The sequence below is a fragment of the Schistocerca cancellata genome, chromosome 2 (assembly GCF_023864275.1).
Source record: "Schistocerca cancellata isolate TAMUIC-IGC-003103 chromosome 2, iqSchCanc2.1, whole genome shotgun sequence".
In the NCBI taxonomy this organism is placed as follows: domain Eukaryota; kingdom Metazoa; phylum Arthropoda; class Insecta; order Orthoptera; family Acrididae; genus Schistocerca; species Schistocerca cancellata.
The window spans coordinates 952,480,218-952,500,543 of record NC_064627.1 but is presented as its reverse complement, the minus strand read 5'-3'; the positions used below and the strand labels follow the sequence as shown (position 1 = coordinate 952,500,543).

The following is a 20,326-nucleotide window of genomic DNA, read 5'->3' as shown; positions in this document are numbered from 1 at the left end:
CTTTGGGTGCAGGAGGTCACGGGTTCAAATCCCGGACAGGCCCTACTTTTCACTTTCGCGACAACCAAACACTACGATAAACTTGCGAGTCTCAGAAAGTAAGCCATGCAACAGGACAAAATGCATGTGGGCCACCGTCCCAAGGGACTGGCAAGTGCGTCATGTGGAAAGCAATCTACGTGGTAGGATTTTGCCTTCTTTGCTCACTTATATCTATACGTAAAGACTGGCACGTGCAGCGATTCTCTTCGTTTCCCAGGAACTAGAACATCGCATGCACGTTTGTTAAATGCATGCGCATGCAGCACCCAAAACGGAGAGATGTCTTTCCTGCTGGGAGAAACAGCTAAGGGCGTCTTCTTGCAGTTGAACCCCTTACGTTCCGTTATGAATCCTAGTATCAAAAGCATAAGCATTTGGAGCGTTCCCCATTCACGTGTGGACTGCTATTAACAATTTGCGTTACATGATCCTAGCTAAAATTCTGCATATACAATTCCAACTACCGGCTTGTACACATTTCTAGAAACGAGCGCAAAACACAGCGTCAGGTTCCACCGAGACTCGAACTCGGATCGCTGGATTCAAAGTCCAGAGTGCTAACCATTACACCATGGAACCAGATGCCTGTAGCGGTCTTCAGTTCAGTAGCATCATGTCATTAAGCCGATAAGATGCGATGTTATTTCATGTAGCGTCCTCAGGAAGTGTTTGCGTGGCAAATGAAGCAACCAGGTAGGCTGAAAGTGGATGGTGCACCTTCGAATGTAGCAAGAATTCTTGCCAGTATTCGTACATCAAGTGATGTCGAAGGCTCAGGTAATCAAAATCGCGCAACGGCCACTTTCGTATGGTGCATGCATTGTGCTGGAAGCAGCCTAGCTATGGAAACAGCTATGGACACAGAGTACTGTCGAAAACTGCGTGATGACACAGAACGCTACGTTGTGGGCGGATAGTGCGTGACACGATAACATTTGCACTTCACACGGTCGAAATACTGACACACAACTCTAGCAGCTCTTTGAGCATTCACATACACTGGTGTTCAGCACAGCTCATGTTGTGGGTGTCGGATTAAGAAAGCTCTTTGAGAATATGGTCCAGATGGTATGCTGCAACTAGCAAGTGCGGCAAGATGACAGTAGGTGGCGGGGTGCAGACGTGCTTCCTTGTGCGGCCTGTTGGTCTAGGGGTATGATTCCTGCTTTGGGTGCAGGAGGTCCCGGGTTCAAATCTCGAATAGGCCCTACTTTTCACTTTCGCTACAACCAAACACTACGATAAACTTGCGAGTCTCTGAAAGTAAGCCATGCAACAGGACAAACTGCATGTGGGCCACCGGCCCAAGAGACTGGCAAGTGCGTCATGTGGAAAGCAATCTACGTGGCAGGATTAAGCCGTTTTCGCTCACTTATATCTATACGTAAAGACTGGCACGTACAGCGATTCTATTCGTTTCCCAGGAACTAGTACATCGCATGCACGTTTGTTAAATTCATGCGCATGCAGCACCCAAATCGAAGAGATGTCTTTCCTGCTGGGAGAAACAGCTGTTGGCGTCATCTTGCAGTTGAACCCCTTACGTTCCGTTATTAATCCTAGTATCAAAAGCATAAGCATTTGGAGCGTTCCCCATTCACGTGTGGACTGCTATTAACAATTTGCGTTACATGATCCTAGCTAAAATTCTGCATATACAATTCCAACTACCGGCTCGTACACATTTCTAGAAACGAGCGCAAAACACAGCGTCAGGTTCAACCGAGACTCGAACTCAGATCGCTGGATTCAAAGTCCAGAGTGCTAACCATTACACCATGGAACCGGATACCTGTAGCGGTCTTCAATTCAGTAGCATCATGTCATTAAGCCGATAAGATGCGATGTTATTTCATGTAGCGTCCTCAGGAAGTGTTTGCGTGGCAAATGAAGCAACCAGGTAGGCTGAAAGTGGATGGTGCACCTTCGAATGTAGCAAGAATTCTTGCCAGTATTCGTACATCAAGTGATGTCGAAGGCTCAGGTAATCAAAATCGCGCAACGGCCACTTTCGTATGGTGCATGCATTGTGCTGGAAGCAGCCTAGCTATGGAAACAGCTATGGACACAGAGTACTGTCGAAAACTGCGTGCTGACACAGAACGCTACGTAGTGGGCGGATAGTGCGTGACACGATAACATTTGCACTTCACACGGTCGAAATACTGATACACAACTCTAGCAGCTCTTTGAGCATTCACATACACTGGTGTTCAGCACTGCTCATGTTGTGGGTGTCGGATTAAGAAAGCCCTTTGAGAATATGGTCCAGATTGTATGCTGCAACTAGCAAGTGCGGCAAGATGTCAGTAGGTGGCGGGGTGCAGACGTGCTTCCTTGTGCGGCCTGTTGGTCTAGGGGTATGACTCCTGCTTTGGGTGCAGGAGGTCCCGGGTTCAAATCCCGGACAGGCCCTAATTTTCACTTTCGCGACAACCAAACACTAAGATAAACTTGCGAGTCTCTGAAAGTAAGCCATGCAACAGGACAAACTGCATGTAGGCCCCCGGCCCAAGAGACTGGCAAGTGCGTCATGTGGAAAGCAATCTACGTGGCAGGATTAAGCCGTCTTCGCTCACTTATATCTATACGTAAAGTCTGGCACGTACAGCGATTCTATTCGTTTCCCAGGAACTAGTACATCGCATGCACGTTTGTTAAATTCATGCGCATGCAGCACCCAAAACGGAGAGATGTCTTTCCTGCTGGGAGAAACAGCTGAGGGCGTCATCTTGCAGTTGAACCCCTTACGTTCCGTTATTAATCCTAGTATCAAAAGCATAAGCATTTGGAGCGTTCCCCATTCACGTGTGGACTGCTATTAACAATTTGCGTTACATGATCCTAGCTAAAATTCTGCATATACAATTCCAACTACCGGCTCGTACACATTTCTAGAAACGAGCGCAAAACACAGCGTCAGGTTCCACCGAGACTCGAACTCAGATCGCTGGATTCAAAGTCCAGAGTGCTAACTATTACACCATGGAACCGGATGCATGTAGCGGTCTTCTATTCAGTAGCATCATGCCATTAAGCCGATAAGATGCGATGTTATTTCATGTAGCGTCCTCAGGAAGTGTTTGCGTGGCAAATGAAGCAACCAGGTAGGCTGAAAGTGGATGGTGCACCTTCGAATGTAGCAAGAATTCTTGCCAGTATTCGTACATCAAGTGATGTCGAAGGCTCAGGTAATCAAAATCGCGCAACGGCCACTTTCGTATGGTGCATGCATTGTGCTGGAAGCAGCCTAGCTATGGAAACAGCTATGGACACAGAGTACTGTCGAAAACTGCGTGATGACACAGAACGCTACGTAGTGGGCGGATAGTGCGTGACACGATAACATTTGCACTTCACACGGTCGAAATACTGACACACAACTCTAGCAGCTCTTTGAGCATTCACATACACTGGTGTTCAGCACAGCTCATGTTGTGGGTGTCGGATTAAGAAAGCCCTTTGAGAATATGGACCAGATTGTATGCTGCAACTAGCAAGTGCGGCAAGATGTCAGTAGGTGGCGGGGTGCAGACGTGCTTCCTTGTGCGGCCTGTTGGTCTAGGGGTATGAATCCTGCTTTGGGTGCAGGATGTCCCGGGTTCAAATCCCGGACAGGCCCTACTTTTCACTTCCGCGACAACCAAACACTAAGATAGACTTGCGAGTCTCTGAAAGTAAGCCATGCAACAGGACAAACTGCATGTGGGCCCCCGGCCCAAGAGACTGGCAAGTGCGTCATGTGGAAAGCAATCTACGTGGCAGGATTAAGCCGTCTTCGCTCACTTATATCTATACGTAAAGACTGGCACGTACAGCGATTTTATTCGTTTCCCATTAACTAGTACATCGCATGCACGTTTGTTAAATTCATGCGCATGTAGCACCCAAGACGGTGAGATGTCTTTCCTGCTGGGAGAAACAGCTGAGGGAGTCTTCTTGCAGTTGAACCCCTTACGTTCCGTTATGAATCCTAGTATCAAAAGCATAAGCATTTGGAGCGTTCCCCATTCACGTGTGGACTGCTATTAACAATTTGCGTTACATGATCCTAGCTACAATTCTGCATATACAACTCCAACTACCGGCTCGTACACATTTCTAGAAACGAGCGCAAAACACAGCGTCAGGTTCCACCGAGACTCGAACTCGGATCGCTGGATTCAAAGTCCAGAGTGCTAACCATTACACCATGGAACCGGATGCCTGTAGCGGTCTTCAATTCAGTAGCATCATGTCATTAAGCCTATAAGATGCGATGTTATTTCATGTAGCGTCCTCAGGAAGTGTTTGCGTGGCAAATGAAGCAAACAGGTAGGCTGAAAGTGGATGGTGCACCTTCGAATGTAGCAAGAATTGTTGCCAGTATTCGTACATCAAGTGATGTCGAAGGCTCAGGTAATCAAAATGGCGCAACGGCCACTTTCGTATGGTGCATGCATTGTGCTGGAAGCAGCCTAGCTATGGAAACAGCTATGGACACAGAGTACTGTCGAAAACTGCGTGCTGACACAGAACGCTACGTAGTGGGCGGATAGTGCGTGACACGATAACATTTGCACTTCACACGGTCGAAATCCTGACACACAACTCTAGCAGCTCTTTGAGCATTCACATACACTGGTGTTCAGCACAGCTCATGTTGTGGGTGTCGGATTAAGAAAGCTCTTTGAGAATATGGTCCAGATTGTATGCTGCAACTAGCAAGTGCGGCAAGATGTCAGTAGGTGGCGGGGTGCAGACGTGCTTCCCTGTGCGGCCTGTTGGTCTAGGGGTATGATTCCTGCTTTGGGTGCAGGAGGTCACGGGTTCAAATCCCGGACAGGCCCTACTTTTCACTTTCGCGACAACCAAACACTACGATAAACTTGCGAGTCTCAGAAAGTAAGCCATGCAACAGGACAAAATGCATGTGGGCCACCGTCCCAAGGGACTGGCAAGTGCGTCATGTGGAAAGCAATCTACGTGGTAGGATTTTGCCGTCTTTGCTCACTTATATCTATACGTAAAGACTGGCACGTGCAGCGATTCTATTCGTTTCCCAGGAACTAGTACATCGCATGCACGTTTGTTAAATGCATGCGCATGCAGCACCCAAAACGGAGAGATGTCTTTCCTGCTGGGAGAAACAGCTAAGGGCGTCTTCTTGCAGTTGAACCCCTTACGTTCCGTTATGAATCCTAGTATCAAAAGCATAAGCATTTGGAGCGTTCCCCATTCACGTGTGGACTGCTATTAACAATTTGCGTTACATGATCCTAGCTAAAATTCTGCATATACAATTCCAACTACCGGCTTGTACACATTTCTAGAAACGAGCGCAAAACACAGCGTCAGGTTCCACCGAGACTCGAACTCGGATCGCTGGATTCAAAGTCCAGAGTGCTAACCATTACACCATGGAACCAGATGCCTGTAGCGGTCTTCAATTCAGTAGCATCATGTCATTAAGCCGATAAGATGCGATGTTATTTCATGTAGCGTCCTCAGGAAGTGTTTGCGTGGCAAATGAAGCAACCAGGTAGGCTGAAAGTGGATGGTGCACCTTCGAATGTAGCAAGAATTCTTGCCAGTATTCGTACATCAAGTGATGTCGAAGGCTCAGGTAATCAAAATCGCGCAACGGCCACTTTCGTATGGTGCATGCATTGTGCTGGAAGCAGCCTAGCTATGGAAACAGCTATGGACACAGAGTACTGTCGAAAACTGCGTGATGACACAGAACGCTACGTAGTGGGCGGATAGTGCGTGACACGATAACATTTGCACTTCACACGGTCGAAATACTGACACACAACTCTAGCAGCTCTTTGAGCATTCACATACACTGGTGTTCAGCACAGCTCATGTTGTGGGTGTCGGATTAAGAAAGCTCTTTGAGAATATGGTCCAGATTGTATGCTGCAACTAGCAAGTGCGGCAAGATGACAGTAGGTGGCGGGGTGCAGACGTGCTTCCTTGTGCGGCCTGTTGGTCTAGGGGTATGATTCCTGCTTTGGGTGCAGGAGGTCCCGGGTTCAAATCTCGAATAGGCCCTACTTTTCACTTTCGCTACAACCAAACACTACGATAAACTTGCGAGTCTCTGAAAGTAAGCCATGCAACAGGACAAACTGCATGTGGGCCACCGGCCCAAGAGACTGGCAAGTGCGTCATGTGGAAAGCAATCTACGTGGCAGGATTAAGCCGTCTTCGCTCACTTATATCTATACGTAAAGACTGGCACGTACAGCGATTCTATTCGTTTCCCAGGAACTAGTACATCGCACGCACGTTTGTTAAATTCATGCGCATGCAGCACCCAAATCGAAGAGATGTCTTTCCTGCTGGGAGAAACAGCTGTTGGCGTCATCTTGCAGTTGAACCCCTTACGTTCCGTTATTAATCCTAGTATCAAAAGCATAAGCATTTGGAGCGTTCCCCATTCACGTGTGGACTGCTATTAACAATTTGCGTTACATGATCCTAGCTAAAATTCTGCATATACAATTCCAACTACCGGCTCGTACATATTTCTAGAAACGAGCGCAAAACACAGCGTCAGGTTCCACCGAGACTCGAACTCAGATCGCTGGATTCAAAGTCCAGAGTGCTAACTATTACACCATGGAACCGGATGCATGTAGTGGTCTTCAATTCAGTAGCATCATGTCATTAAGCCGATAAGATGCGATGTTATTTCATGTAGCGTCCTCAGGAAGTGTTTGCGTGGCAAATGAAGCAACCAGGTAGGCTGACAGTGGATGGTGCACCTTCGAATGTAGCAAGAATTCTTGCCAGTATTCGTACATCAAGTAATGTCGAAGGCTCAGGTAATCAAAATCGCGCAACGGCCACTTTCGTATGGTGCATGCATTGTGCTGGAAGCAGCCTAGCTATGGAAACAGCTATGGACACAGAGTACTGTCGAAAACTGCGTGCTGACACAGAACGCTACGTAGTGGGCGGATAGTGCGTGACACGATAACATTTGCACTTCACACGGTCGAAATACTGACACACAACTCTAGCAGCTCTTTGAGCATTCACATACACTGGTGTTCAGCACAGCTCATGTTGTGGGTGTCGGATTAAGAAAGCCCTTTGAGAATATGGACCAGATTGTATGCTGCAACTAGCAAGTGCGGCAAGATGTCAGTAGGTGGCGGGGTGCAGACGTGCTTCCTTGTGCGGCCTGTTGGTCTAGGGGTATGATTCCTGCTTTGGGTGCAGGAGGTCCCGGGTTCAAATCCCGGACAGGCCCTACTTTTCACTTCCGCGACAACCAAACACTAAGATAAACTTGCGAGTCTCTGAAAGTAAGCCATGCAACAGGACAAACTGCATGTGGGCCCCCGGCCCAAGAGACTGGCAAGTGCGTCATGTGGAAAGCAATCTACGTGGCAGGATTAAGCCGTCTTCGCTCACTTATATCTATACGTAAAGACTGGCACGTACAGCGATTCTATTCGTTTCCCATTAACTAGTACATCGCATGCACGTTTGTTAAATTCATGCGCATGTAGCACCCAAAACGGAGAGATGTCTTTCCTGCTGGGAGAAACAGCTGAGGGCGTCTTCTTGCAGTTGAACCCCTTACGTTCCGTTATGAATCCTAGTATCAAAAGCATAAGCATTTGGAGCGTTCCCCATTCACGTGTGGACTGCTATTAACAATTTGCGTTACATGATCCTAGCTACAATTCTGCATATACAACTCCAACTACCGGCTCGTACACATTTCTAGAAACGAGCGCAAAACACAGCGTCAGGTTCCACCGAGACTCGAACTCGGATCGCTGGATTCAAAGTCCAGAGTGCTAACCATTACACCATGGAACCGTATGCATGTAGCGGTCTTCAATTCAGTAGCATCATGTCATTAAGCCTATAAGATGCGATGTTATTTCATGTAGCGTCCTCAGGAAGTGTTTGCGTGGCAAATGAAGCAAACAGGTAGGCTGAAAGTGGATGGTGCACCTTCGAATGTAGCAAGAATTCTTGCCAGTATTCGAACATCAAGTGATGTCGAAGGCTCAGGTAACCAAAATCGCGCAACGGCCACTTTCGTATGGTGCATGCATTGTGCTGGAAGCAGCCTAGCTATGGAAACAGCTATGGACACAGAGTACTGTCGAAAACTGCGTGCTGACACAGAACGCTACGTAGTGGGCGGATAGTGCGTGACACGATAACATTTGCACTTCACACGGTCGAAATCCTGACACACAACTCTAGCAGCTCTTTGAGCATTCACATACACTGGTGTTCAGCACAGCTCATGTTGTGGGTGTCGGATTAAGAAAGCTCTTTGAGAATATGGTCCAGATTGTATGCTGCAACTAGCAAGTGCGGCAAGATGTCAGTAGGTGGCGGGGTGCAGACGTGCTTCCTTGTGCGGCCTGTTGGTCTAGGGGTATGATTCCTGCTTTGGGTGCAGGAGGTCCCGGGTTCAAATCTCGGACAGGCCCTACTTTTCACTTTCGCGACAGCCAAACACTACGATAAACTTGTGAGTCTCTGAAAGTAAGCCATGCAACAGGACAAAATGCATGTGGGCCACCGGCCCAAGAGACTGGCAAGTGCGTCATGTGGAAAGCAATCTACGTGGTAGGATTTTGCCTTCTTCGCTCACTTATATCTATACGTAAAGACTGGCACGTACAGCGATTCTATTCGTTTCCCAGGAACTAGTACATCGCATGCACGTTTGTTAAATGCATGCGCATGCAGCACCCAAAACGGAGAGATGTCTTTCCTGCTGGGAGAAACAGCTAAGGGCGTCTTCTTGCAGTTGAACCCCTTACGTTCCGTTATGAATCCTAGTATCAAAAGCATAAGCATTTGGAGCGTTCCCCATTCACGTGTGGACTGCTATTAACAATTTGCGTTACATGATCCTAGCTAAAATTCTGCATATACAATTCCAACTACCGGCTTGTACACATTTCTAGAAACGAGCGCAAAACACAGCGTCAGGTTCCACCGAGACTCGAACTCGGATCGCTGGATTCAAAGTCCAGAGTGCTAACCATTACACCATGGAACCAGATGCCTGTAGCGGTCTTCAATTCAGTAGCATCATGTCATTAAGCCGATAAGATGCGATGTTATTTCATGTAGCGACCTCAGGAAGTGTTTGCGTGGCAAATGAAGCAACCAGGTAGGCTGAAAGTGGATGGTGCACCTTCGAATGTAGCAAGAATTCTTGCCAGTATTCGTACATCAAGTGATGTCGAAGGCTCAGGTAATCAAAATGGCGCAACGGCCACTTTCGTATGGTGCATGCATTGTGCTGGAAGCAGCCTAGCTATGGAAACAGCTATGGACACAGAGTACTGTCGAAAACTGCGTGCTGACACAGAACGCTACGTAGTGGGCGGATAGTGCGTGACACGATAACATTTGCACTTCACACGGTCGAAATACTGACACACAACTCTAGCAGCTCTTTGAGCATTCACATACACTGGTGTTCAGCACTGCTCATGTTGTGGGTGTCGGATTAAGAAAGCTCTTTGAGAATATGGTCCAGATTGTATGCTGCAACTAGCAAGTGCGGCAAGATGTCAGTAGGTGGCGGGGTGCAGACGTGCTTCCTTGTGCGGCCTGTTGGTCTAGGGGTATGATTCCAGCTTTGGGTGTAGGAGGTTCCGGGTTCAAATCCCGGACAGGCCCTACTTTTCACTTTCGCGACACCCAAACACTACGTTAAACTTGCGAGTCTCTGAAAGTTAGCCACGCAACAGGACAAACTGCATGTGGGCCACCGGCCCAAGAGACTGGCAAGTGCGTCATGTGGAAAGCAATCTACGTGGCAGGATTAAGCCGTCTTCGCTCACTTATATCTATACGTAAAGACTGGCACGTACAGCGATTCTATTCGTTTCCCAGGAACTAGTACATCGCATGCACGTTCGTTAAATGCATGCGCATGCAGCACCCAAAACGGAGAGATGTCTTTCCTGCTGGGAGAAACAGCTGAGGGCGTCTTCTTGCAGTTGACGCCCTTACGTTCCATTATTAATCCTAGTATCAAAAGCATAAGCATTTGCAGCGTTCCCCATTCACGTGTTGACTGCTATTAACAATTTGCGTTACATGATCCTAGCTAAAATTCTGCATATACAATTCCAACTACCGGCTCGTACACATTTCTAGAAACGAGCGCAAAACACAGCGTCAGGTTCCACCGAGACTCGAACTCGGATCGCAGGATTCAAAGTCCAGAGTGCTAACCATTACACCAAGGAACCGTATGCCTGTAGCGGTCTTCAATTCAGTAGCATCATGTCATTAAGCCGATTAGATGCGATGTTATTTCATGTAGCGTCCTCAGGAAGTGTTTGCGTGGCAAATGAAGCAACCAGGTAGGTTGAACGTGGATGGTGCACCTTCGAATGTAGCAAGAATTGTTGCCAGTATTCGTACATCAAGTGATGTCGAAGGCTCAGGTAATCAAAATCGCGCAACGGCCACTTTCGTATGGTGCATGCATTGTGCTGGAAGCAGCCTAGCTATGGAAACAGCTATGGACACAGAGTACTGTCGAAAACTGCGTGCTGACACAGAACGCTACGTAGTGGGCGGATAGTGCGTGACACGATAACATTTGCACTTCACACGGTCGAAATACTGACACACAACTCTAGCAGCTCTTTGAGCATTCACATACACTGGTGTTCAGCACAGCTCATGTTGTGGGTGTCGGATTAAGAAAGCTCTTTGAAAATATGGTCCAGATTGTATGCTGCAACTAGCAAATGCGGCAAGATGTCAGTAGGTGGCGGGGTGCAGACGTACTTCCTTGTGCGGCCTGTTGGTCTAGGTCAGTCTGCTTTCCGCAGCGCTGCGGCGAGGACGTCTTGTTTACGTCCCGTCCGCGCGGTCGCGAGTGCCCGTCGTTGTTTACTACTGCGTTGTCGCTAGTTTAGAGTCCATCACTACCGACGCAACATGGCACATTCATACAGACAAACCACCATCAAGATCAGTTTTCAACCCGATCATGCACGACCGCGAGCTTTTGAAGTGGAACGTTTTCTACGTGACGACGTTAAAATTGAACCGCGAGATATAATTGGTATCCATCTCTCTATCACGAGCAGTGTTGTCTACGTCAAGCTAGTAAGTGACGAGGTGTGCAACAGAATCGTGCGCGCACATGCGAACGATCTTAAATTCAAACACTCTGATGGCCATATTGGGGCGGTCTCTATCGATCACGCGGGGCTTGGCCTCCGTACGATACGCGTCTTCGAACTCCCTTTCGAAGTACCACCGGACGTAGTCACCGCGGCTTTCCAGCCCTACGGCAGAGTGATCAGCCATATGGCCGAAAAATGGACCACCTTTACAACGTACCCCGTTCTTAACGGGGTGCGACAGATAAAAATTGAACTGACCAAACATGTTCCGTCATATCTTGTCATCGGCGGATGTAGGGCGATCATTATGTATGACGGTCAGCCACGCACTTGCTCTGGTTGTGGCCAAGAAGGGCACGTCCGGTCGGATTGTCTCCGACGACGGCTTACTCAAATCCCGACAGGTGAATCTATGACTCCTTCTACGGTGACGACACTTCCTCTCAATTACGCAGAAGTTACACGGGCAGCAACCCTTTCTGATGCTGCCCACGTTAGTCCGATAGCCGCCCCCGATAGCGAGACCGTGATGGCTTCTGCAGTACAGGATCCGGCCTCTACAACGGCGCCCCCACCTGAAGATAATCACCGACCGACCTTGCAAGAAGGCGTGGATGCTAGGATGGACATTGACCCACGGGTTGTGCCGACAGCGGCTTTTCTTCCAGACACCGGAGCAGCTGAAGAAAATCATCCACATTCAGATTCTGAAACACACGTCCGTAAACAGCGTTCTCCGCGAAAACACAAGAGACGGCGGCGTGCTCCATCGGACGATTGTTTGCAGCGATCGTCTGACATGGACTGTGGAAATTCCGACGACGGTACCGACGGTACAGAGGCCGCTGTAACATCAAACTCAACAGATCGCCGTGGTGATGGCTCCAGCCCCTCCGACCCCACAGAGCAACAGGATCACAAGCAGACAGCCGCTGCCGATTCCCAGCCAGCAGAGCCGATGGATTCAGCGCCGAGTGCCGCAGCAGCCACTAACAGCCACCAACAGCCGATGGTATTTCATGGCGACTGGGCGGACGACTGTGAGGAACACTCCTTGCCCATCGTGTCGGACGACACGGGGGGAACCTAACCCCACCAATGTTGATCCTTTCCCGCCATCATTTACAGTGACGAGGCAGCCTTACAAGGGTATTGATGGCCAACACGGATGCTATGGATAGACCTCAAACTTATCGCGTTGCAACTATAAACATCAACACTATACGGACGCGCGCTAAGTTATCCTTGCTTCAGGATATGTTGAACTCTGCTTCCATCGACATAGCCCTTCTCCAGGAAGTGTACGTCGACGACTTCCCAGGCATGTACGGTTACGATGCTTGCGTCTCTCCAGCTTCCCCAACAGGCAGCGGTGTCGCTGTACTTCTTCGGGAAGGGATAGTGGCGGACGATATCCTGTTTCTGCCTGGGGCAAGAGGAATGGCACTCACAGTACTGGGTGTCCGCCTTATCAACATCTACGCACCTTCCGGGACGGACAAACGTCGCGAACGTTCACGATTCTTTGCGGAAGACGTCGCCCCGCTCTTCCAAGGCCGCCACGACCATCTGGTGTTTGGAGGTGACTACAATTGCGTACTGGCGCCCAGAGACCAACTCCCACGACATAATCCGTGCCCGGAACTCGAGACGCTAATTCGAGAACTGCAGATGGTGGACACTTGGGAACATCTTCACGGCCATCGACCGGGATTCACGCACTTCACGAGTCACTCTTCCAGTCGTATCGATCGGATTTATGTCTCACGCTCTCTCGCCGCTGGAACACAGGATGCGGAACTGTGGCCTGCAGCATTCTCGGACCACACAGCTTACATTTGTGCAGTCACCCTGCGGCGGCAACAAGTGTGGAGAAGCCGCAGCCCGTGGAAATTAAACATCGCTCACCTGTCGTACCCGGATTGCCGCCAAGCCGTTGAGGATACGTGGCATTCGTGTGAAAATCGCCTCCGTGCATATCCCACAACGATCCGCTGGTGGTTGGACTGCGCCAAACCGGCACTGAGGCGAACGTTGATAACCTACGGTCGCGACCACGCTACTTGGCGAAGACATACACTCGACTTTTACTTCCGGGTCCTGCGCGACTACGATGCTATGGCGCCGTCTCTGGAACGACAAACGGCGGTCCACCGTGCTAAGGCTCAGATCCTCGCTCATATGCGACGCCACCTAGAGGGGGTAGTCATCCGCTCGAGGACGCAGGATCGGATACCGAGCGAACGCCCGTCAATGTTCCACGTCCTTCGTGAACGTAAACGACGCCAACGAGCGCTGATACGCTTCATCGACACGGAGGACGGTCGTCGTCTCACCACGCAACAAGACATAAACACAGCGTTCTACAATCATTACTCCCAACTCTATTCCGCTCAGACCCCTGATCTGACAGCACTGGAGGACGTCTCTCAGACGATTTACGGCACCGTCACCCCGGTAATGGAAGAGGCCTTGATGGACGAAATTACAGAAGAAGAAGTGATCGACGCCATTAGAAAAGGAGCTGTCAACAAGTCACCGGGTCCTGATGGCCTCCCCTTGGAATTTTACCGGACTTTTCAATATTTATTAACCTCCCGATGGACGGACATCTGTCGCGAACTACTATCCCCGGACGTGCCGCTCCCTGCGGCCCTTGTGGAAGGGATGATAATTCCTATTCACAAACCGTCCGGTGGCTCACGTCTGCAGGACTACCGCCCGTTGACGCTATTGAACTGCGACTTTAAGATCTTTTCTCGACTGTTGGCGGCGCGGATACGCCAGACCTTACGAAATGTTATCTCACCCGATCAAACGTCATTAGGAGGCGACAATAATATTCAAACAGCACTCAGTGAATATCGTGACTTGATCTCACTGGCGAGGGCATGTCGTCTGAAGGGTGCACTGGCGGCAATCGATTTTAGTCAAGCTTTCGACCGAGTGGACCACGACTATTTGGAAGCGGTCCTCCAACATATGCGGTACCCACAGCCATTCGTCACTGTCGTCATGCGACTACTCCGTGGCGCGACATCCAAGGTGATCGTCAACGGCCGACCTTCGCAGCCCCTCACCATTTCTCGATCGATACGCCAAGGCTGCCCTCTGTCCACTTTACTTTACGCTGTGGCCATGGAACCTCTCCTCTGCGGCCTGCGCCAACGACTAACGGGTATGACGTTACGAGGCCACACTTTCCGATGTAAAGCGTACGCTGACGACCTGGTGATTGTCATCCGCAACGGTGACGACACCGCTAGCGCACTGAATTGGATAGAGAAATATGGCATGGCCACTGGTAGTCGTATCAACGTCGCAAAATCGGTGGCTATGAACATCGGGGCCGGATTGTCTGAGAACAGTGTCACCCCTTTCCAGCTCAGAGATAGTTTGAAATGTCTCGGCATTGATTTTACAGACGATATACGACGGACCGCTGCTCACAACTATCGACGGCTTTTACGGAATGTTCGGACTGGAATTGCCAACAACCGCCTACGAGCCCTGGACATCGTCCAAAGGACCCAGTATGTTAACACACATTTAGCGTCACGCATTCCGCACATCGCCCAGATATTACCTATACCGGTGATGTTAGCTCGCCGTATACTTGCGGCTTTTGGGTCCTTCGTGAGTTCAGGAATGCTTTTCAAGATCAAATATGAGACTCTCACCCTTCCCCCGGATCGGGGAGGGCTTGGCCTTTATCACGTTCATGACAGAGCGGTCGCCCTATTTGTGAGCACATTAGTCAAACTATGGCACCGCCGTCCGGACAGTTTGACCAGTTTGTTAATAGAAGAACTAGCACCGCCCTCACTGTTTCCGCCTGTGCCGATACACCACGTCCCCTCCTCGCTCTTCTACATCGGTGTCTTTTACCTCGAACTCAGTTACGTTCGGCTTGCCTTACCAGCGACTCACCTGGCGACGGCAAAGGTGGTTTATAGGGTCCTGCAACGTGGACGACCTGATAACGTCGTGGAGAGGAAGCACCCGAACGTCAACTGGCGAGTAGTGTGGAGGACAATTCACCACGTAACACTGGACACTGACGTCACGGCGATGTGGTATATCACTGTCAACGGTAAGCAGGTGACCAAATCAAGGCTACATGCGATCCACATGGTCGACTCACCCACGTGCACGAGCTGCGGCGTTCAAGACAACGATGAACACCGTCTTAGCTGTGGCGAGTCTACGGCAGTGTGGCACTTAGTGAGGCAAATGTCAGCATACTTCCTTCGGGTAACGCCGAATCATATCGACCCCAAGACTATCCTATTCCCGGATGACATGTATTACCCACGCACTAAAACTAATGCTATGACGTGGCTTCGTGGACATGCAGTGCATTATTTGTTTCAAGACGGCACTAAGGACACTTTAGACTTTTGGAACTATTTGCAGGAACGACATTGCAAGATCCTCCGTAACCCAAAGTATCGACAATATTTTTCCAATTTTTTGTGGAGTGCGTTCCACGACCCTCCACGTAGCTGGAACATCACGGGTAAGAGAAGTTAAGATTACAAGACGATGATAGAACACTACACGGTACAACGTGGGATCTACTTTCATCATTACGAGAAGTCATACCTGGATGATACAGCAGACGGAGAGGTTCGTTGTGAACCCTCACACTCTGTAGCAGTATTTGCCCCATTTCCTCTTTTTGTCCCCAGTGCGAAAAGGTCTTCGCAGTTTTTGTTTTTCCATCCAGTGCAAGATGTAGCACTGGTTAATGGTGGTAAGGATTCCACCCTTCAGTTTTGTTTCATGGTTTCCTTCGCCCCGCACTTTGCTCTTTTTCTTTATGCCTTTTTCTACAACTATTAGCATGGTTTTAGTTATGTGCGTCCCCAATTCGGCCCAACGAGTGCACTTACTAGTTTTCAGTTCCTTACTGTTAAAAAAAAATACAAAAAAAATAAAAAATAAAAAAAATAAAAAAAATAAAAAAATTAAAATTAAAAAAAATTAAAATTAAATAACTGAATTAAAAAAAGAGGTCCTTGGTTCAAGTCTAACCTCGAGTGAGGAGTTTATTTTTTTTTTTTTCAAAAAAAAAAATAAAAAAAAGGGGTAGCGTCTTTGATCCGTAATCAAAAAAAAAAATAAATAAAAAAAAGCGATCTAAGGCAAAAAAAAAAAAGGGGTATGATTCCTGCTTTGGGTGCAGGAGGTCCCGGGTTCAAATCCCGGACAGGCACTATTTTTCACTTTCGCAACAACCAGACACTACGATAAACTTGCGAGTCTGTGAAAGTAAGCCATGCAACAGGACGAACTGCATGTGGGCCCCCGGCCCAAGAGACTGGCAAGTGCGTCATGTGGAAAGCAATCTACGTGGCAGGATTAAGCCGTCTTCGCTCACTTATATCTATACGTAAAGACTGGCACGTACAGCGAGTCTATTCGTTTCCCAGGAACTAGTACATCGCATGCACGTTTGTTAAATGCATGCGCATGCAGCACCCAAAACGGAGAGATGTCTTTCATGCTGGGAGAAACAGCTGAGGGCGTCTTCTCGCAGTTGAACCCCTTACGTTCCGTTATTAATCCTAGTATCAAAAGCATAAGCATTTGGAGCGTTCCCCATTCACGTGTGGACTGCTATTAACAATTTGCTATTAACAATTTGCGTTACATGATCCTAGCTAAAATTCTGCATATACAATTCCAACTACCGGCTCGTACACATTTCTAGAAACGAGCGCAAAACACAGCGTCAGGTTCCACCGAGACTCGAACTCGGATCGCTGGATTCAAAGTCCAGAGCGCTAACCATTACACCATGGAACCGGAAGCCTGTAGCGGTCTTCAATTCAGTAGCATCATGTCATTAAGCCGATAAGATGCGATGTTATTTCATGTAGCGTCCTCAGGAAGTGTTTGCGTGGCAAATGAAGCAACCAGGTAGGCTGAAAGTGGATGGTGCACCTTCGAATGTAGCAAGAATTCTTGCCAGTATTCGTACATCAAGTGATGTCGAAGGCTCAGGTAATCAAAATCGCGCAACGGCCACTTTCGTATGGTGCATGCATTGTGCTGGAAGCAGCCTAGCTATGGAAACAGCTATGGACACAGAGTACTGTCGAAAACTGCGTGCTGACACATACGCTACGTAGTGGGCGGATAGTGCGTGACACGATAACATTTGCACTTCGCACGGTCGAAATACTGAGACACAACTGTAGCAGCTCTTTGAGCATTCACATACACTGGTGTTCAGCACAGCTCATGTTGTGGGTGTCGGATTAAGAAAGCTCTTTGAGAATATGGTCCAGATTGTATGTTGCAACTAGCAAGTGCGGCAAGATGTCAGTAGGTGGCGGGGTGTAGACGTACTTCCTTGTGCGGCCTGTTGGTGTAGGGGAATGATTCCTGCTTTGGTTGCAGGAGGTCCCGGGTTCAAATCCCGGACAGGCCCTACTTTTCACTTTCGCGACAACCAAACACTACGATAAACTTGCGAGTCTCTGAAAGTAAGCCATGCAACAGGACAAACTGCATGTGGGCCCCCGGCCCAAGAGACTGGCAAGTGCATCATGTGGAAAGCAATCTACGTGGCAGGATTAAGCCGTCTTCGCTCACTTATATCTATACGTAAAGACTGGCACGTACAGCGAATCTATTCGTTTCCCAGGAACTAGTACATCGCATGCAGGTTTGTTAAATGCATGCGCATGCAGCACCCAAAACGGAGAGATGTCTTTCCTGCTGGGAGAAACAGCTGAGGGCGTCTTCTCGCAGTTGAACCCCTTACGTTCCGTTATTAATCCTAGTATCAAAAGCATAAGCATATGGAGCGTTCCCCATTCTCGTGTGGACTGCTATTAACAATTTGCGTTACATGATCCTAGCTAAAATTCTGCATATACAATTCCAACTACCGGCTCGTACACATTTCTAGAAACGAGCGCAAAACACAGAGTCAGGTTCCACCGAGACTCGAACTCGGATCGCTGCATTCAAAGTCCAGAGTGCTAACCATTACACCATGGATCCGGATGCCTGCAGCGGTCTTCAATTCAGTAGCGTCGTCAGGAAGTGTTTGCGTGGCAAATGAAGCAACCAGGTACGCTGAAAGTGGATGGTGCACCTTCGAATGTAGCAAGAATTCTTGCAATTATTCGTACATCAAGTGATGTCGAAGGCTCAGGTAATGAAAAGGTCGTCTTCTCGCAGTTGAACCCCTTACGTTACGTTATTAATCCTAGTATCAAAAGCATAAGCATTTGGAGCGTTCCCCATTCACTTGTGGACTGCTATTAACAATTTGCGCTCAGGAGGTGTTTGCGTGGCAAATGAAGCAACCAGGTAGGCTGAAAGTGGAAGGTGCACCTTCGAATGTAGCAAGAATTCTTGCCAGTATTCGTACATCAAGTGATGTCGAAGGCTCAGGTAATCAAAATCGCGCAACGGCCACTTTCGTATGGTGCATGCATTTTGCTGGAAGCAGCCTAGCTATGGAAACAGCTATGGACACAGAGTACTGTCGAAAACTGCGTGCTGGCACAGAACGCTACGTAGTGGGCGGATAGTGCGTGACACGATAACATTTGCACTTCGCACGGTCGAAATACTGACACACAACTCTAGCAGCTCTTTCAGCATTCATATACACTGGTGTTCAACACAGCTCTTGTTGTGGGTGTCGGATTAAGAAAGCTCTTTGAGAATATGGTCCAGATTGTATGCTGCAACTAGCAAGTGCGGCAAGATGTCAGTAGGTGGCAGGGTGCAGACGTTCTTCCTCGTGCTGCCTGTTGGTCTAGGGGTATGATTCCTGCTTTGGGTGTATGAGGTCTCGAGTTCAAACCCCGGACAGGCCCTACTTTTCACTTTCGCGACAACCAAACACTACGATAAACTTGCGAGTCTCTGAAAGTAAGCCATGCAACAGGACAAATTGCATGTGGGCCACAGGCCCAAGAGACTGGCAAGTGCGTCATGTGGAAAGCAATCTACGTGGCAGGATTAAGCCGTCTTCGCTCACTTATATCTATACGTAAAGACTGGCACGTACAGCGATTCTATTCGTTTCCCAGGAACTAATACATCGCATGCACGTTTGTTAAATGCATGTGCATGCAGCACCCAAAGCGGAGAGATGTCTTTCCTGCTGAGAGAACAGCTGAGGTCGTCTTCTCGCAGTTGAACCCCTTACGTTACGTTATTAATCCTAGTATCAAAAGCATAAGCATTTGGAGCGTTCCCCATTCACGTGTGGACTGCTATTAACAATTTGCGTTACATGATCCTAGCTAAAATTCTGCATATACAATTCCAACTACCGGCTCGTACACATTTCTAGAAACGAGCGCAAAACACAGCGTCAGGTTCCACCGAGACTCGAACTCGGATTGCTGGATTCAAAGTCCAGAGTGCTAACCATTACACCATGGAATCGGATGCCTGTAGCGGTCTTCAATTCAGTAGCATCATGTCATTAAGCCGATAAGATGCTATGTTGTTTCATGTAGCGTCCTCAGGAAGTGTTTGCGTCGCAAATGAAGCAACCAGGTAGGCTGAAAGTGGATGGTGCATCTTCGAATGTAGCAAGAATTCTTGCAATTATTCGTACATCAAGTGATGTCGAAGGCTCAGGTAATGAAAAGGTCGTCTTCTCGCAGTTGAACCCCTTATGTTACGTCATTAATCCTAGTATCAAAAGCATAAGCATTTGGAGCGTTCCCCATTTACGTGTGGACTGCTATTAACAATTTGCGCTCAGGAGGTGTTTGCGTGGCAAATGAAGCAACCAGGTAGGCTGAAAGTGGAAGGTGCACCTTCGAATGTAGCAAGAATTCTTGCCAGTATTCGTACATCAAGTGATGTCGAAGGCTCAGGTAATCAAAATCGCGCTACGGCCACTTTCGTATGATGCATGCATTGTGCTGGAAGCAGCCTAGCTATGGAAACAGCTATGGACACAGAGTACTGTCGAAACTGCGTGCTGGCACAGAACGCTACGTAGTGGGCGGATAGAGCGTGACACGATAACATTTGCACTTCGCACGGTCGAAATACTGACACACAACACTAGCAGCTCTTTCAGCATTCTAATACACTGGTGTTCAGCACAGCACTTGTTGTGGGTGGCGGATTAAGAAAGCTCTTTGAGAATATGGTCCAGATTGTATGCT

The 20,326-nt window shown here is 48.5% G+C and overlaps 19 non-coding genes across 19 annotated transcripts in view; 9 read left to right on the top strand and 10 right to left on the bottom strand.

Moving 5' to 3' along the window:
* The window catches only part of Trnap-ugg (transfer RNA proline (anticodon UGG)), a 72-nt gene extending 29 nt beyond the window's left edge, over window positions 1–43 (top strand). The window contains exon 1 of the tRNA in view: window positions 1–43. This exon is cut by the window's left edge and continues 29 nt beyond it. This is a non-coding gene — a tRNA (tRNA-Pro).
* A 506-nt stretch (window positions 44–549) lies between these two features.
* On the bottom strand, window positions 550–621 carry Trnaq-uug (transfer RNA glutamine (anticodon UUG)). The gene has a single exon. It is a non-coding gene; the product is annotated as a tRNA-Gln (tRNA).
* A 557-nt stretch (window positions 622–1,178) lies between these two features.
* Trnap-ugg (transfer RNA proline (anticodon UGG)) lies at window positions 1,179–1,250 on the top strand. The gene has a single exon. It is a non-coding gene; the product is annotated as a tRNA-Pro (tRNA).
* Window positions 1,251–1,756: 506 nt separating this feature from the next.
* Trnaq-uug (transfer RNA glutamine (anticodon UUG)) lies at window positions 1,757–1,828 on the bottom strand. Its single transcript has one exon. It is a non-coding gene; the product is annotated as a tRNA-Gln (tRNA).
* A 557-nt stretch (window positions 1,829–2,385) lies between these two features.
* Window positions 2,386–2,457, top strand: Trnap-ugg (transfer RNA proline (anticodon UGG)). Its single transcript has one exon. It is a non-coding gene; the product is annotated as a tRNA-Pro (tRNA).
* Window positions 2,458–2,963: 506 nt separating this feature from the next.
* On the bottom strand, window positions 2,964–3,035 carry Trnaq-uug (transfer RNA glutamine (anticodon UUG)). Its single transcript has one exon. It is a non-coding gene; the product is annotated as a tRNA-Gln (tRNA).
* A 557-nt stretch (window positions 3,036–3,592) lies between these two features.
* Trnap-ugg (transfer RNA proline (anticodon UGG)) lies at window positions 3,593–3,664 on the top strand. The gene has a single exon. It is a non-coding gene; the product is annotated as a tRNA-Pro (tRNA).
* Window positions 3,665–4,170: 506 nt separating this feature from the next.
* Window positions 4,171–4,242, bottom strand: Trnaq-uug (transfer RNA glutamine (anticodon UUG)). The gene has a single exon. It is a non-coding gene; the product is annotated as a tRNA-Gln (tRNA).
* Window positions 4,243–4,799: 557 nt separating this feature from the next.
* Trnap-ugg (transfer RNA proline (anticodon UGG)) lies at window positions 4,800–4,871 on the top strand. Its single transcript has one exon. It is a non-coding gene; the product is annotated as a tRNA-Pro (tRNA).
* Window positions 4,872–5,377: 506 nt separating this feature from the next.
* Trnaq-uug (transfer RNA glutamine (anticodon UUG)) lies at window positions 5,378–5,449 on the bottom strand. Its single transcript has one exon. It is a non-coding gene; the product is annotated as a tRNA-Gln (tRNA).
* Window positions 5,450–6,006: 557 nt separating this feature from the next.
* Trnap-ugg (transfer RNA proline (anticodon UGG)) lies at window positions 6,007–6,078 on the top strand. The gene has a single exon. It is a non-coding gene; the product is annotated as a tRNA-Pro (tRNA).
* Window positions 6,079–6,584: 506 nt separating this feature from the next.
* Window positions 6,585–6,656, bottom strand: Trnaq-uug (transfer RNA glutamine (anticodon UUG)). Its single transcript has one exon. It is a non-coding gene; the product is annotated as a tRNA-Gln (tRNA).
* A 557-nt stretch (window positions 6,657–7,213) lies between these two features.
* Trnap-ugg (transfer RNA proline (anticodon UGG)) lies at window positions 7,214–7,285 on the top strand. Its single transcript has one exon. It is a non-coding gene; the product is annotated as a tRNA-Pro (tRNA).
* A 506-nt stretch (window positions 7,286–7,791) lies between these two features.
* On the bottom strand, window positions 7,792–7,863 carry Trnaq-uug (transfer RNA glutamine (anticodon UUG)). Its single transcript has one exon. It is a non-coding gene; the product is annotated as a tRNA-Gln (tRNA).
* Window positions 7,864–8,420: 557 nt separating this feature from the next.
* Window positions 8,421–8,492, top strand: Trnap-ugg (transfer RNA proline (anticodon UGG)). Its single transcript has one exon. It is a non-coding gene; the product is annotated as a tRNA-Pro (tRNA).
* Window positions 8,493–8,998: 506 nt separating this feature from the next.
* Trnaq-uug (transfer RNA glutamine (anticodon UUG)) lies at window positions 8,999–9,070 on the bottom strand. The gene has a single exon. It is a non-coding gene; the product is annotated as a tRNA-Gln (tRNA).
* A 557-nt stretch (window positions 9,071–9,627) lies between these two features.
* On the top strand, window positions 9,628–9,699 carry Trnap-ugg (transfer RNA proline (anticodon UGG)). Its single transcript has one exon. It is a non-coding gene; the product is annotated as a tRNA-Pro (tRNA).
* Window positions 9,700–16,907: 7,208 nt separating this feature from the next.
* Window positions 16,908–16,979, bottom strand: Trnaq-uug (transfer RNA glutamine (anticodon UUG)). The gene has a single exon. It is a non-coding gene; the product is annotated as a tRNA-Gln (tRNA).
* Window positions 16,980–19,517: 2,538 nt separating this feature from the next.
* Window positions 19,518–19,589, bottom strand: Trnaq-uug (transfer RNA glutamine (anticodon UUG)). The gene has a single exon. It is a non-coding gene; the product is annotated as a tRNA-Gln (tRNA).
* Between the last annotated feature and the right edge of the window lie 737 nt (window positions 19,590–20,326).